We start from the raw sequence: 7,830 nt of genomic DNA, 5'->3' as shown, positions 1-7,830 counted from the left end.
GTTTTTTTCCTAGTTAAAAAAATGAACTTTATAGATTTTACATTCTCAACTTTCACTTATTTTCAAAATGAGAGACAAGACACCTAAACTCCAAGATTCCAGTCCTGAATGCAATAGTACCAGATTTTCAAGTTACATAAGTGAACTGCATAAACACCACTAGTTTCAAGTGTACCCTATAAGAAACACATGGACATACTTGCGTTGTTTAACCACACGGTGTCATATCAATAACCATCAAAGTATCTGACACATATTTGTCCATTAAAGGTAAACACAACTCTGAGTATCAAATTAAATTAACCATTTGCCTTTTATAATCTAAATCAGAAATTGAAAAACAGGAAGAATGTAGAGGTAAGTGGCTGAAAATGCTCTGCTTACTGCACACAAGCACATCATGACAAAGAATGCTAGAAGTAGCTTTCCTCAGAAGTAATAATTGAACATTTAAAATATTATTTTCTCAGAAAAGTTAAAGCTTTTAGTGTAAAAAGCATGGTAAATGACATTTTAACTTAATAGTTAACTATATAGCAAATTATAGATTTCAAGCAATTACTTACCCACATTTCACCAGAACCTTCAGTGAAAGTGTCTACTCTCAACATTGACCAGAACCTTCCTGTTCTGAAGTGTCTACTCTTTAGAGTTGCTTCACCTTTACATATCTGTAAAACCTAAGATTACTCAATGAGAAGTTACAGCTTATTCTGTACTAGATACACAAAATACATATAGATTTAGAACAAATGGATGTTTTTCAAATTCAAAAAAAGTATTTTTATTTACACAATGTTAGATTGTTTTTCACCTATGTGTATACATAACAGTGTTTCCCAAATTCACAGGGTCCACTTCCATAATTCTAAAGCAAAAATAGAGGCACACAAATGGATAATAATTCATAGTTTTATGCCTTTTTTTTAACATATCTTTAAAGAAATTCAGTTGCCATTTAGACAAAGATGTGATGAACCTGTAACAAATTTCTATGACTTGGAAAATTAAAGGTCTAAAAATCCTAAATGTTGTAACACTGGGCAGTTTGCAATCTGTGCATGGGTTCACTCACCCTATGGTCCGTGAACTCCCTTATCCTGCAAGCTGTAGGTACTTTCAGCAAATATGAGACTCAATAAGACTAAGGAAGGGCTTGTTTAAATTAGTTCCCCTCACAGTTGATTCTAATCTTGCAATGAACAGATTTAATGTACTAGTGAGTTAAATTTTAAAGTAATTATAAAGCCATTTACTCTATCATAAATGAATGAAATGTAAGAATCACACTTAAAACAAGTCTTTCATTTTAATGAATGGTATCTTTCATTTATATACAAAGGAATTCACTTGCCAGCAGCATTTAAATATAGAAATAGTCTCGTCTTTTCTCTAGTGCCTTTTATAAAGCAGTGCCATTTCTAACTAGGTGTATTTGTTTCCCAGCTATTCAGTAACTACACTATAGGTATCTAATAGACTCAAGAAAATATTGGAAAATTGAGAAGATTTAGCATTTTAAACATTTGAAAAATGTTGCTACAAAGCATCGATTATGAATGCATTAGTAAAATAAATTGACAACTTATGTGAGAATCATTAAGTTGGTTTAATTATATCGCAGAAATATGGGCTCACTAATATTTATAACAATTTATGCTAATTAAACCAGAAAGTTTTTGTAGGTAATTCAGCTCTGAGCACCATTTAATAAGGTTATGCCAAATAGAATCAATGGTTATGTAATACCCAGAATATAAACCTCAGCAAATTCAAACTTTTGGAATGGCAACACAAGTGAGAATGAGAGGCAATATTTCATTTCAAAGTACCATAGGCTGTTTAGAGTGTTCTTTTCTTTTAAAAATTTGTGTGGTTGTTAGTAATGTACCTTAACACTGGTCCTCCTTGACAGCGGTGTTAGAGATGGTTAGGTAGAACCTATATTACGGAAGTCAGCGTTGCCCATTTCTTTAGTTCAGTGATTAAAATTGAAATTGCTTTTACAAAACAATTGAACTGCTGCTTACAATATAAATAGAATACCAACAGGTTTCCTGTTGTATTCACATTCTTCTCTAATTAGTATTTTTGCATTTCCACTCTGACCTGACCTTCAGTAGTTCCTTTATTTTTATTTTCAAGCATTTTTATGAGTATATAATAGGCATATATATTTATGGGGTGCATGAGATATTTTGATACAGGCAATGCAACATGAACTAATCACATCATGGAGAGTGGGTATCCATCCCTGTAAGCATGCATCCTTTGTGTTACAATCCAATTAGATTCTTTTAGTTATTTTAAAATGTACAATTATTGACTAGAGTCCCCCTGTTGTGCTATCAAACAGTATGTCTTATTCATTCCTTCTGCCTGTTTTTGTACCCATTACCCGTGCCCTGTATCCCCCACCAGCCCCCTAGTACTTAGTATGTCCATGAGTTTAATTGTTTTGATTTTTGGATCCCACAAATAAGTGAGAACATGCAATGTCTGCCTTTCCATGCTTGGCTTATTTCCCTTAACATAATGATATCCAGTTCCTTCCATGTTGTTGCAAATGACTGAATCTCATTCTTTTTTAGGGCTGAATAATACTCCACTGTGTGTATCTACCACATTTTCTTTAATACATTAACCTGTTGATGGACACTTAGGTTGCTTCCAAATCTTAGCTATTGTCAACAGTGGTGCAACCAACATGGGAGTGCAGATAATTTCTTCGATATACTCATTTCTTATTTTGGGGGTATATATCCAACAGTGGGATTGCTGGATCATGTGGCACCTCTATTTTCAGTGTTTAGAGGAACCTCCAAACTGTTCTCCACCGTGGCTGTACCAGTAGTACCTTAAAATGCAAATGCAATTGGTAAAAGAACAAGACAGCATGTAGTACTTGCACTTACAAATACTACCTGTTTTGTACAAATTTGCATTTTTTTTTGTCCTTGAAAGAGTAACCACTTAATAAAACAGATAATTAAAAGTGCAATATTCCTTCCTTTGCGTGGAATGCAGGAATGGTGGAAGCAAAGAAACAGTCATCCCTTCTCTTCCCCCCACTTCTGGTCTCCGGAAATAGGAACGCCAGGTCAGACAGGTGGAGGAGGGAAATGGGGCACAGGTCAAAGTATGATGAATCTCTTAAAAAGAAATCCGGCCAGGCGCAGTGGCTCATGCCTCTAATCCCAGCACTTTGGCAGGCCGAGGCGGGTGGATCACGAGGTCAGGAATAGAGACCATCCTGGAGAACACGGTGAAACCCTGTCTCTACTAAAAATACAAAAAAATTAGCCGTGTGTGGTGGCGGACGCCTGTAGTCCCAGCTACTGGGAGGCTGGGGCTGGAGAATGGCATAAACCCGAGGGGAGGAGCTTGCAGTGAGCGGAGATGGCGCCACTGCATTCCAGCCTGGGTGACAGAGCGAGACTCCTTCCCCCCACCGCCAAAAAAAAAAAAAAAAAAACAACAACAAAAACAAACAAACAAACAAAAAAAAAAAACACTTTCCCCGGAATGCTAGCCTGATGGGAACTCCACCCCATCCATTCCAACCTAGTAAGGATAGTTTAGTTTGTCTTTTCTGGTCTCACTTCCTGACGTCTAATGTTCTTTTTTTGTTTCTGTTATTAAATTTCAGAAGACAAACCTTAGCATTTTCTAAAAGAAATTATTTTTTACCTAAATACATTGGACTTTGGTCTTAATTTGAAGGAGTAGGATAAGTGGACTTTAAGAGAGTGTTCCTACTCCTTCTCTTCCAGTGGTTGCTCTGGGTCCCTGAAAGAGGGTGCGATGGGAACCATCTGGGTTGTGAAGTGGATTTTGTTGAGCCTGTGTTTTTTAAGTCCATTAGTCCTGCCCGAGGCTGTGCGCCCTGGAATCCTTGGCTTCACATCTGGACCACCTTCAGCCAAGTGGTGATGGTGGAGAGGGTCCACCCATCTTCCAGGACGTGTGAGAGTTTGTAGGTGGTGAGATGGAGGGGGCAGCTTTTAAATCTTCCAGTACCCATCCCCGCTGCTGGCGGTGCTCTCCCCATCGTCCTTGTCCAGGACTCCCATCAGGGTCTCAATCTCTTCTGTGATGCTCTGACTCACATGCTGGGAGGCCCTTTTCCCAATGTAGTCCCTGATGTCCACATCGGCGTCCTATGTCCCCACTAGCAGCTTCACCATCTCCAAGGTACATGGCTGCCAAGTGCAGGGCGGTGTAGCTCTGGCCTTGCTGTTCCCAGGCAGCAGAGGCTCGTTGGGGAAGTTGACCAGCATGGCCAGAAGCTCCAGCCTGCAGTGCTAGGTGCCTGCGCAGGTAGGTGAGGCTGTGATGAAGCCCAGAGTGGCCAGCAGGCCGGCTGGCACGGCGGCAACCCCCTAAGCTGTCCACTCCCCATCGGAGGCCGAGAGCAGCCAGCCGTGCTTCCTGGTCCAGCTCACCCAGCCCCACAGCTCTCCTCCGTGGACGGGAAAGCCAGACCTGCGCCGCCAGAGTCACTCGCCTCTGCGGTGTCCTCGGAGGAGGAGTTCCCGGGGTGCTGCCTCCAGGACACAGGTTCCTCTTCAAGGGCAGGGCACTGCGCCTTCCCAGGTCGCTCAAGTTCTGGCGGAATGGCCTCGGGGCGGTAGCCCCCCAGGAGCTGCCCCTGTCCACCTCCTGGCAACCGTGGGGCGGGGCTCCAGGTCCTCACTGGTCTGAGGTCCCGCATCTGGGGTAGGGGCTGGTGGAGCCGGCGAGCTCTTCCTGCGTCTCCGCCGCTCAGGGCGGCCCGTGCAGGGGCTGAGCTCCCCCTTGCCCAGCTCGGCCCTGCCTGTGGAGCACTTCGGGGACCGCTGTTTCAGGGAGGGGATGGTGAATGCGCTTCGCGTTCACGTGGACGCGGGACAGGTACCAGGGGCGCGGCCTCAGGCGGAGGACCCGCCAGAGCCTCTTCCTGAGACGCAGGTACTGGGCGCCATCGGCGGGGTCCATGCAGTGGCCACAGCGTTCACCCGGAGATATATTTAAACAGTTTTATTCTCCTGTTTTTTATTTTTTCATTCCAGAAACCATTACTACTATGCAACGAAGTAAAAATATCTAGTTTAAATAATAATTTGATACGGTCAGGTGGGGATGAGTGCACACGTGTGTGTACACACACACACAGGCTCTAAATGGGATATTTTGGCGGAGCAGAGGGATAAGGCTTTTATTTCGTTGGTGTGTTGAGTTAGAATCGCCCTTCTCACAATTAAATAATTTAAATCAGGAGTTTTATTAAAGCTAATTTGTACAACTAGGCAACATCGTTTCTCCTTATATTTATACACATATACACATCTCTAATATTTGCATTTATTACTTCATCTAAAAGAGCTTGGAAAAAGGGTCCTAGGTCTTGGCTAGTTAAGGTAAAAATCTATATTTTAAGGTAATAAAAACGTTTGCTATGGACAGAGACATGCAGACACTGTGGGTGAAGCTGATTCATGTTCCATTGAAGGAAATGATATGGGGTTTTCTAAGGGAAAGCCCAGCATGCTGCAAGGAGAGGGGAGGTCCCAGGAGGGAATTGGAGTCAGCATTAGGATCTAAGTGTCACAGGGGAGTGTGCTCCCAAAAAAGACTGTGACTGTTTCTGTGTCCATCCTGAAGTGGTTACCGTGAGTGTGTGTGTGTGTGTGTGTGTGTGTGTGTGTGAATTAAAAGAGGAGTTACATGCTGGGGCATTTCTGGTATCTCAACTGGCATCTCAGCTGCTGGTGATGATGGCTATACATTTTCCTCAGTATTCAATGTGCGCATTTTGAGTTAACACTCCACCCATTGGCTGAGGCAGGTGGATCATCTGAGGTGAAGAGTTTGAGACCAGCCTGGCCAATAAGTGAAACTCTGTCTCTACTAAAAATACAAAAATTAGCCAGGCATGGTTGCAGCACCTGTAATCCCAGCTACTCGGGAGGCCAAGACAGGAGAATTGCTTGAATCCAGGAGACAGAATTTGCAGTGAGCTGAGATGGACCACTGCACTCCAGCTTGGGCAGCAGAGTGAGACTTGGTCTCAAAAAAAAAAAAAAGTTATTGTGACATGCTGTACACACTCACAAATTCAGTGTCTCCCAGAAGTCTGAGATTCTTTTTTTCTTTCTTTTTTTGTTTTTTTGAGAAGGAATTTCACTCTTGTTGCCCAGGCTGGAGTGCAATGGTGTGATCTCAGCTAACTACAACCCTTCCTGGGTTCAAGCGGTTCTCCTGCCTCAGCCCAAGTAGCTCCTGCCTCCCAAGTAGCTGGGATTACAGGCATGTGCCACCATGCGCAGCTAATTTTTTATTTTTAGTAGAGTTGGGGTTTCTCCACGTTGATCAGGCTGGTCTCGAACTCCTGACCTCAGGTGATCCACCCGCCTTGGCCTCTCGAAGTGCTGGGATTACAGCCATGAGCCACCATGTCCAGCCAGAAAGTTTTAAGGCTATGATTATTAGACCATCATACACACAAAAAGTACTTAAAAAGTCTCAGGAATGCAGTCCCTCATTGGCCTGGTATGACAAAGATAAAAAGAAGTTGGTCGTGAAAATTTCTGAATGTGGTTTAGGACAAGGAACACCAGTAAGATTCAGAGACAACCTAGAAAATTGAAAGATAATTTTACTACCCAAATCACCCTTCTATAAAAAATAATAGAAGATGTCAAATATGAAAATAAAACTGTCCTCTGGGCCCTCAATTTTCCGTGTTATTGGGAAGGCAGACAGCTACTCAGCAGTTATATCCCATAAGAATGGATAACACTAAAACAACTGACAGCATCAAGTATTGGTTAGAAAGTGGAACTGATTCTCTCAAACATTTTCATTGTAGTTTAAGATGGCACAACCACTTAGGAAAATGTCTCCCCATTTCATACAATGCCAAATGTATACTTATTTTATAACCCAGAAAATCCACTCTTATGTACTTAAACTCAAGAAAAGTGAAAATATTATTACAGAAAAATGTGTATATCTGATTTGTTCGTAGCAGGTTTATTCATGATAGCCTCAAATCAGAAACTGCTTTTGTGTCTATCAATAGTGGAGTGGATTATAAACAAAACAAGCAAAGGCCTCAAACCTGTGGTATAGTCATAAAATTGAGTATTACAAAATAAAGTTAATGAATAATCAATAGGAACAAAATGATGTCACAAGCATGTTTAGTGAATGAACATAAAAATTATATAATTTATAGTTTCACTTATGTAAATGGTGAAAACAGACAAAACTATCCTTTTGTGGAAAGAATCAAAACCATGGAAGCCTCTGTGTTCAAATATTGAATGGAAATGGGCATGAGAAAACGTGTTTCTGCCAGATCTTCTATATGCCTGATGTACATTCACTCGATGTATTTTGCATATACTATTTTTGCAAATAAAACTGAGATAGACGCAAAATAACTCAAGAGAAAATAGCTAGAAATAGGTAGAGTTGGGATAGAAGCCTTGGAAGCTCCCCCCACCTTGCTCACCTGGCACAGGCCGAGGAAGCCCTGGGACAATGCTGTGAGCGATCTGAGGGCCATCCAGGGGAGCCTCGCCAGCCCATGCCGGTGCCCGAGCTGCCCGCCGCCATCTGAATATGTTGCAAAGACAGTGCTGGCCTGGCAACTGGTGATGCTCCATGCCCCACCCCGACACTCACTTCTACCCAAGTAGCGGCAACCCCAGAGACAGATGCTTGGGCGGCAGCGGCTAAGTCTGGTAGTTGGCCAGGCGGCCAAAGGACGGGAACTGGCCGTTCACCCCATCCCAGTTTCCACGGAGAACTCAACCACCATCGCCCCTGAGCGGACCCTCGGGC

The 7,830-nt window shown here is 42.4% G+C and overlaps 1 pseudogene; it reads right to left on the bottom strand.

Annotated features, from left to right (window-relative positions):
• Window positions 1–2,488: 2,488 nt before the first annotated feature.
• LOC117978474 (ankyrin repeat domain-containing protein SOWAHC-like) lies at window positions 2,489–7,602 on the bottom strand (annotated as a pseudogene).
• Between the last annotated feature and the right edge of the window lie 228 nt (window positions 7,603–7,830).

The sequence above is a fragment of the Pan paniscus genome, chromosome 15 (assembly GCF_029289425.2).
Source record: "Pan paniscus chromosome 15, NHGRI_mPanPan1-v2.0_pri, whole genome shotgun sequence".
In the NCBI taxonomy this organism is placed as follows: Eukaryota; Metazoa; Chordata; class Mammalia; order Primates; family Hominidae; genus Pan; species Pan paniscus.
The sequence above is the reverse complement of the archived record's forward strand: the minus strand, read 5'-3'. Positions and strand labels throughout refer to the sequence as shown.